Consider the following 9,966-nt stretch of genomic DNA (forward strand, 5'->3'; position numbering starts at 1 on the left):
GAGACTCATTTGGTTATAATAAGAGGTCACAAGGAATTTGACTATGCATCGTAATTGCATTTCATCGTTCGGAACCATTAAAAATGTGTGACATTTTGTGTAAGAAGAAAACTTGAATACTTGCGTTAGATTCGACAAAAGACTCGTTTGGTTATGCATCACAGTTGTATTCATTCATGGGTCACGAATAATAAAAAAACAATAAGTGGTTACAAGGAATTTAGTTATGCATCATAATTGCATTCATCATATGTGAACGAATAGTGGGAAAAAAAATTATAAAATGTCACAAAAAATTTAAAATATAAAAGATTGGATTTTAAAATAAATAATAAAAAAAAATACACTAACACGTTTTCATTTAAAACAAATATATAAATATTATTTCAAACAATACTGTAATAATAGTTTTAGCCAACTAATTTAAGTAGTCATCTTTTAATTCTACTCTGCATAATAATTAAAAATAATTTATAATAATATATATTCTACCATTACATGGTCAAAGGTTAAATATAGAGTGTATAATATATAAATATATTACCGAACATGTTATTACTTACTCATTTCAATTAATTAACCAAATAATAACACTATTTCATCACAACAAAAAGATTTAACGTGTATAAAAATATGTTATAATTTGTACACAAACAAACTCTGTATTTTGTATTGTGGTGAGTTCTAGCATTTATTTAATTTTAAAATTTTTCATATATACTTTTTGTTAACCTGTCTCATTATTATTAAATGACTTTGAGTAGAATTGTGGGGTATGTTGGAAGGTCTTAAGATGGTTAAAAGACTTGGCTTTTTTGAAGGTGTTGGTGGAAGCGGATTCGAAGAAAACTGTTACTATTTGCATGAAATTCTGTCATGAGCATGTGGTTAGATGGTGGAGGTTAGACATGTTTTTAGAGAGGTGAATGGGTGTGCTCATCTTTTAGCCTTGCATGGAAAAACCTTGGAGGTGATTTTGAAATATTCCATGAGTTGTCTCATTGGCTTGCTGATAGTTATGAGAAAGATTTAAAGGATTTCTTGTACCCTAGGGTTGTTTGTGTTTAGTTTGTTTTTCTCTTGGGCTTAGGCCCTCCATGTAATAAAAAAAAATCGTAGTCCGTCGAGCAAGTCCATATAACCGCCTAAAAATAGAGGGTTAGGTTGGAATTTTGGGTCCCGTCCGCCAAAGCTCGCCTTATCTGCCATTTTTTTATTAATTATAGTAATTCTAACTCTTGATAGTTTTAATTTATACATTTATTTATGAAGACATGCAATATTTTTTAAATAAAATTTATTAAAAAGATAAAAATAAGCGAAAAATATAATTGAAAGGTAATTTTTTTTATCAATCTATAAAAGAAAATTAAAAAATAAACACCCAAGCCTGCCGCCCGCATATCCTAACATCTTTGTGGGGCAGGTTAGATTTTGATGTCTATTTCACTTAGCAGACTTGTCAACCTCACCTTATTTTTTGCGGCATAAAATAGGACTGGGTGGGTGATCCGTTTTGCGACCCCTAATTGCAACTAATTAAATAAAGACGAGAATTTTATGAAAAATATGTTCCATTAAGTTCTTTAATTTATATATGGAATGATAATTAGTAAAACGCTCTTTAAAAATATAGAAAATAGAATTTTAAAATAAAATCTTAGACCCAAATTAGTAAATTTGTTAATAAAATCTTAAACCCAAATTAAGGAAAAAACGTAAAAAAAAATCCCTTAAATTATATTTATCAAAATTTTAACTGTCACTTACTAATATACTCCTATATAAGACATGGTAACTTAAAAACTACTCATTTTAAAAAAGAAAAAACAGTATGCAACTTACATTTATAAATATTTATCTGAAAATACTTGTATAAATATTTATTCAAAATTAAATATTTTGAATTTGTTGCTTGACCTTACAATTGGATATCATATCTCTCATGGAATATTAAACCCCAATGAAGCATAGAGAACAAGCAGGCAGCGTTTTTCAAACTACACATTGTTAGTTAATACATCAACACTTACTTAATTAGTAGATGAAATTCACATGCGTGTCACATTTCAGAAAAGAGGTTCGCATGATTTAATAATAGTGAGCAAAATCTACGTTCAGCTCCTTAAATATGTTTCGTATAATTCTTAAGTTAAAATAAATTTCTTATGATATAACTAACTTTAAAAAAATATAAATGTGAGGATATCACGAGTAATTAAAAACACCATGAAAACACCGTTATTAAAAAAACTGAGGAAAATAATATTAGAATTTGTTTTTTTATTGAAATCTTCGTAAGTTTTATTTTTTTTTTTTATTTTTATTACTATTATTTTTTGAATGAAAAATAAAATATATTAATAAAGAGAAAAAATCATAAAATTTCAGAAAATTACAAAACACATTAGGTGTCTCAAAATAAGATAAAATAAATAAGATACCCAAAAAATGGTGAGCCTAAAAAATAAGGGGATAAATATGAGCAAAATCCAAACTACTACAAAATTAGGGGAGATAATTGAATCTATTAAGTCAAAATTCATTCAAAAAATTCATCTAATTTATCCCTCACATATAAAATAATTGGTTTAAATTCATTCATTTATATATATGGATTGATCCAATTTATCCAACATATTTTGATTATTCAATGAATTATTTTTATCTATGATTTGAATTTATTCAATTATTATTTTTTAAAAAAATAAAAAATATCTTTTTTTTAAAAAATCAAGTTTTTTTTCTTCGGAAATATGAAAAAATTGAATTTATTTGAAAATACGAAAAATTGAGTTTTTTCTGAAATATAAAAAATTGGTTTTCTCGAAAAAACAAAAAATTGTGTTTTTAGGAAATATGAAATTAACAATTTTTTCGGAAAAAGAAATTTAGTTTTTCGGAAATACTAAAAAATCGATTTGTTTTGGAAAATAACGAGTTTCTTTGAAATCCAAAAAATCGAGCTTTTTTGGAAATACTTAAAATCAACTTATTTTAAAAAATGAAAAATCGAGTTTTTTTTTCTTCAGAAATACGAAAAAAATTAAGTTTTTTTCGGAAATACAAAAAATCGAGTTTCTTCGAAAATACGAAAAAATATCATTTTTTTGGAAATATGAAAAATCGATTTTCCAAAAAATAAAAAATAAAGTTATTTTTCTTCTGAAATATGAAATGTCGATTTTATTTTTGACAACGTAAAAAAATATTTTATTCAAAATATTTTAGTTTAAAAATATTTGAATATATTCAAATTAATTTTTTGGATAGATGGATATTCATCAATTAAAATGATAATGGATAGATTGAATGAATTTTATCTTTAATATGGATTAAATTGGATATTTGTAAGAAAGTTTTAATGGATTGTTAATGGACTAATGAATTGTTTTGATACATCCATTAACAATCCAATCCATATACATCCAATCCATCTATTTTGCCATCCATATATAAAACTACCTCACTAATCTCAGGCTATAGCTCAAACCAACCAGATCCACCATGAACAGATCATATCCCAATAAAAAGATATATATATATATATATATATATATATATATATATATATATATATATATATATATATATATATATATATATATATATATGCCAACAAGCACACAATTAGTTAAATTTCTTGCAACACAGGGGTATAATCCTAGGAAATAGCATATAAAATACAAGTCCAAGATACATCCAACGACTCCTTGCACCTGATGCCTGAAGAATAGTGGGTGGTTACAAGAGCTCCAATATATAAATGGAAAACGCGCCATTCTCTATGTACATAGTTTCAAATTCAAACCTCATTCACTCACTCACATCACTCACAGATTGACTATAGTGTTAGAGTGTTAACCTTGCAGGCCAGTCCTTCCTTTCCCGCATCAGATGTTTGATTCTCTCGTTGCATCTCGCAACCTCTATTTTCCGTTCAGTTATGGTTCATAACGGATCAGTGGCGCGGTCTGTGGGAGTCAACTTCTGATTCGTGCATTTTCTACGATTAAATACTCCTATTTCGATCCACTGATTCAAAGCTCTCTCGACCTATAGGATCATAGTTCCTAGATCTAACCATAGATATGTTGTTCTTGATCTACTCTAGTAACAAATCAACTCCAATTTTCATGATTTCTAAATCTTTGATCTACACCGCTTCACCCGAAGTGTTGCAGCGGCTGCTTTTGCTCAAGCCACAAGGAATTCACCGCATCCTCCTAAAGGCGATGTGGATTAGGTTGTTGTGAACACTCAAATACATTCAGATCTCCTCCAACATCTTCATGTCGTAGGATTTTCTCCGTAATTCCAACAATGTAGGCCTTCACTTAGATATCCAACACCACCGTTAACCTCAAGATCATAAGCATTACTTGGTTTCCAGATTTTATAGGCTAGTCTCATAATACAAAGCACAAATGAATTATTAAACAATATGTATAACATAGTTTGATGCTTTATCTTTATTAATTTATCATATTGAGTTTTCTCATTAATCCACTCACTCACAAAGTCAAAATAGTTTTTCAAGAAAAAAAAAAATTGACTTAAGTCAGCCTTAAATGAGTCGAGACAAAGTGATTCATGAATCAATTCAAAGTAGGTTATGAATCTATTCAAATGATATTTTTTCAATATGGTTAAATATATTTTTGGTTCTTATAAATATCTCAAATTTTATTTTTAGTCTTTATTAAAAAATGACATATTTTGATTCCAACCAAATTTTTATTCAAGAAGTTTTAGTCCCTGTTATTTTCTAAAATTTTAAAAATTATTTTATTATCTTTTAACTGTTAAATTTTTGAATAATTTTTGGTATATATGTTTAGAATACTGTAAAATGTTTATTTATCAAATTTTAGAATTTTTTAAAATGAGAATAATTAAATATAATTTTTTTTAAAATTTAAAAAATAATGATAAAAGTAATGAAAATTTTGACTTAGAAAATCAATTTTGAGTTTCAATTTTTTCAAGGAACTTTTTATAACGTTGTAAACATGTTAGCAAACTAATCATTCAAAACTACACATAGGTTTAATAGTAGGGACTAAAACTTCATGCATAATAGTTTTGTAGTGACCAAAACATGTCATTTTTTAATAGGGACCAAAAAATAAAATTAAGTAATTTTATAAGGATAAAAAACATATTTAACCATTTTTAATATTCATGTGATCTCAGTTTATGTGGTTTGATTCACACTTTGGGTTGAATCGATTTGTAGATCTCAAATTTGGTTTGATTTACACTTTGGGTTGAATCGATTCGTAGATCTCAAATTCATAACGTGTTTTCATTTTATTTTTTTTATCCGATTCAATTCTTCAAATGAATTGATTTATAAGCTAAATTTTCATGGCATGTTTAGTTATGCATCATAATTGCATTCATGTGTACGAATAGTGGGAAAAAAATTATAAAATGTCACAAAAAATTTAAAATATAAAAGATTGGATTTTAAAATAAATAATAAAAAAAATACGCTAACATGTTTTCATTTAAAACAAATATATAAATATTATTTCAAACAATACTGTAATAATAGTTTTAGCCAACTAATTTAAGTAGTCATCTTTTAATTCTACTCTGCATAATAATTAAAAATAATTTATAATAAAATATATTCTACCATTACATGGTCAAAGGTTAAATATAGAGTGTATAATATATAAATATATTACCGAACATGTTATTACTTACTCATTTTAATTAATTAATCAAATAATAACACTATTTCATCACAACAAAAAGATTTAACGTGTATAAAAATATGTTATAATTTGTACACAAACAAACTCTGTATTTTGTATTGTGGTGAGTTCTAGCATTTATTTAATTTTAAAATTTTTCATATATACTTTTTGTTAACCTGTCTCATTATTATTAAATGACTTTGAGTAGAATTGTGGGGTATGTTGGAAGGTCTTAAGATGGTTAAAAGACTTGGCTTTTTTGAAGGTGTTGGTGGAAGCGGATTCGAAGAAAACTGTTACTATTTGCATGAAATTCTGTCATGAGCATGTGGTTAGATGGTGGAGGTTAGACATGTTTTTAGAGAGGTGAATGGGTGTGCTCATCTTTTAGCCTTGCATGGAAAAACCTTGGAGGTGATTTTGAAATATTCCATGAGTTGTCTCATTGGCTTGCTGATAGTTATGAGAAAGATTTAAAGGATTTCTTGTACCCTAGGGTTGTTTGTGTTTAGTTTGTTTTTCTCTTGGGCTTAGGCCCTCCATGTAATAAAAAAAATCGTAGTCCGTCGAGCAAGTCCATATAACCGCCTAAAAATAGAGGGTTAGGTTGGAATTTTGGGTCCCGTCCGCCAAAGCTCGCCTTATCTGCCATTTTTTTTATTAATTATAGTAATTCTAACTCTTGATAGTTTTAATTTATACATTTATTTATGAAGACATGCAATATTTTTTAAATAAAATTTATTAAAAAGATAAAAATAAGCGAAAAATATAATTGAAAGGTAATTTTTTTTATCAATCTATAAAAGAAAATTAAAAAATAGACACCCAAGCCTGCCGCCCGCATATCCTAACATCTTTGTGGGGCAGGTTAGATTTTGATGTCTATTTCACTTAGCAGACTTGTCAACCTCACCTTATTTTTTGCGGCATAAAATAGGACTGGGTGGGTGATCCGTTTTGCGACCCCTAATTGCAACTAATTAAATAAAGACGAGAATTTTATGAAAAATATGTTCCATTAAGTTCTTTAATTTATATATGGAATGATAATTAGTAAAACGCTCTTTAAAAATATAGAAAATAGAATTTTAAAATAAAATCTTAGACCCAAATTAGTAAATTTGTTAATAAAATCTTAAACCCAAATTAAGGAAAAAACGTAAAAAAAAATCCCTTAAATTATATTTATCAAAATTTTAACTGTCACTTACTAATATACTCCTATATAAGACATGGTAACTTAAAAACTACTCGTTTTAAAAAAGAAAAAACAGTATGCAACTTACATTTATAAATATTTATCTGAAAATACTTGTATAAATATTTATTCAAAATTAAATATTTTGAATTTGTTGCTTGACCTTACAATTGGATATCATATCTCTCATGGAATATTAAACCCCAATGAAGCATGGAGAACAAGCAGGCAGCGTTTTTCAAACTACACATTGTTAGTTAATACATCAACACTTACTTAATTAGTAGATGAAATTCACATGCGTGTCACATTTCAGAAAAGAGGTTCGCATGATTTAATAATAGTGAGCAAAATCTACGTTCAGCTCCTTAAATATGTTTCGTATAATTCTTAAGTTAAAATAAATTTCTTATGATATAACTAACTTTAAAAAAATATAAATGTGAGGATATCACGAGTAATTAAAAACACCATGAAAACACCGTTATTAAAAAAACTGAGGAAAATAATATTAGAATTTGTTTTTTTATTGAAATCTTCGTAAGTTTTATTTTTTATTTTTATTTTTATTACTATTATTTTTTGAATGAAAAATAAAATATATTAATAAAGAGAAAAAATCATAAAATTTCAGAAAATTACAAAACACATTAGGTGTCTCAAAATAAGATAAAATAAATAAGATACCCAAAAAATGGTGAGCCTAAAAAATAAGGGGATAAATATGAGCAAAATCCAAACTACTACAAAATTAGGGGAGATAATTGAATCTATTAAGTCAAAATTCATTCAAAAAATTCATCTAATTTATCCCTCACATATAAAATAATTGGTTTAAATTCATTCATTTATATATATGGATTGATCCAATTTATCCAACATATTTTGATTATTCAATGAATTATTTTTATCTATGATTTGAATTTATTCAATTATTATTTTTTAAAAAAATAAAAAATATCTTTTTTTTAAAAAATCAAGTTTTTTTTCTTCGGAAATATGAAAAAATTGAATTTATTTGAAAATACGAAAAATTGAGTTTTTTCTGAAATATAAAAAATTGGTTTTCTCGAAAAAACAAAAAATTGTGTTTTTAGGAAATATGAAATTAACAATTTTTTCGGAAAAAGAAATTTAGTTTTTCGGAAATACTAAAAAATCGATTTGTTTTGGAAAATAACGAGTTTCTTTGAAATCCAAAAAATCGAGCTTTTTTGGAAATACTTAAAATCAACTTATTTTAAAAAATGAAAAATCGAGTTTTTTTTTTCTTCAGAAATACGAAAAAAATTAAGTTTTTTTCGGAAATACAAAAAATCGAGTTTCTTCGAAAATACGAAAAAATATCATTTTTTTGGAAATATGAAAAATCGATTTTCCAAAAAATAAAAAAATAAAGTTATTTTTCTTCTGAAATATGAAATGTCGATTTTATTTTTGACAACGTAAAAAAATATTTTATTCAAAATATTTTAGTTTAAAAATATTTGAATATATTCAAATTAATTTTTTGGATAGATGGATATTCATCAATTAAAATGATAATGGATAGATTGAATGAATTTTATCTTTAATATGGATTAAATTGGATATTTGTAAGAAAGTTTTAATGGATTGTTAATGGACTAATGAATTATTTTGATACATCCATTAACAATCCAATCCATATACATCCAATCCATCTATTTTGCCATCCATATATAAAACTACCTCACTAATCTCAGGCTATAGCTCAAACCAACCAGATCCACCATGAACAGATCATATCCCAATAAAAAGATATATATATATATATATATATATATATATATGCCAACAAGCACACAATTAGTTAAATTTCTTGCAACGCAGGGGTATAATCCTAGGAAATAGCATATAAAATACAAGTCCAAGATACATCCAACGACTCCTTGCACCTGATGCCTGAAGAATAGTGGGTGGTTACAAGAGCTCCAATATATAAATGGAAAACGCGCCATTCTCTATGTACATAGTTTCAAATTCAAACCTCATTCACTCACTCACATCACTCACAGATTGACTATAGTGTTAGAGTGTTAACCTTGCAGGCCAGTCCTTCCTTTCCCGCATCAGATGTTTGATTCTCTCGTTGCATCTCGCAACCTCTATTTTCCGTTCAGTTATGGTTCATAACGGATCAGTGGCGCGGTCTGTGGGAGTCAACTTCTGATTCGTGCATTTTCTACGATTAAATACTCCTATTTCGATCCACTGATTCAAAGCTCTCTCGACCTATAGGATCATAGTTCCTAGATCTAACCATAGATATGTTGTTCTTGATCTACTCTAGTAACAAATCAACTCCAATTTTCATGATTTCTAAATCTTTGATCTACACCGCTTCACCCGAAGTGTTGCAGCGGCTGCTTTTGCTCAAGCCACAAGGAATTCACCGCATCCTCCTAAAGGCGATGTGGATTAGGTTGTTGTGAACACTCAAATACATTCAGATCTCCTCCAACATCTTCATGTCGTAGGATTTTCTCCGTAATTCCAACAATGTAGGCCTTCACTTAGATATCCAACACCACCGTTAACCTCAAGATCATAAGCATTACTTGGTTTCCAGATTTTATAGGCTAGTCTCATAATACAAAGCACAAATGAATTATTAAACAATATGTATAACATAGTTTGATGCTTTATCTTTATTAATTTATCATATTGAGTTTTCTCATTAATCCACTCACTCACAAAGTCAAAATAGTTTTTCAAGAAAAAAAAAATTTGACTTAAGTCAGCCTTAAATGAGTCGAGACAAAGTGATTCATGAATCAATTCAAAGTAGGTTATGAATCTATTCAAATGATATTTTTTCAATATGGTTAAATATATTTTTGGTTCTTATAAATATCTCAAATTTTATTTTTAGTCTTTATTAAAAAATGACATATTTTGATTCCAACCAAATTTTTATTCAAGAAGTTTTAGTCCCTGTTATTTTCTAAAATTTTAAAAATTATTTTATTATCTTTTAACTGTTAAATTTTTGAATAATTTTTGGTATATATGTTTAGAATACTGTAAAATGTTTAT

The sequence above is a fragment of the Vicia villosa genome, linkage group LG2 (assembly GCF_029867415.1).
Source record: "Vicia villosa cultivar HV-30 ecotype Madison, WI linkage group LG2, Vvil1.0, whole genome shotgun sequence".
Lineage (NCBI taxonomy): Eukaryota > Viridiplantae > Streptophyta > Magnoliopsida > Fabales > Fabaceae > Vicia > Vicia villosa.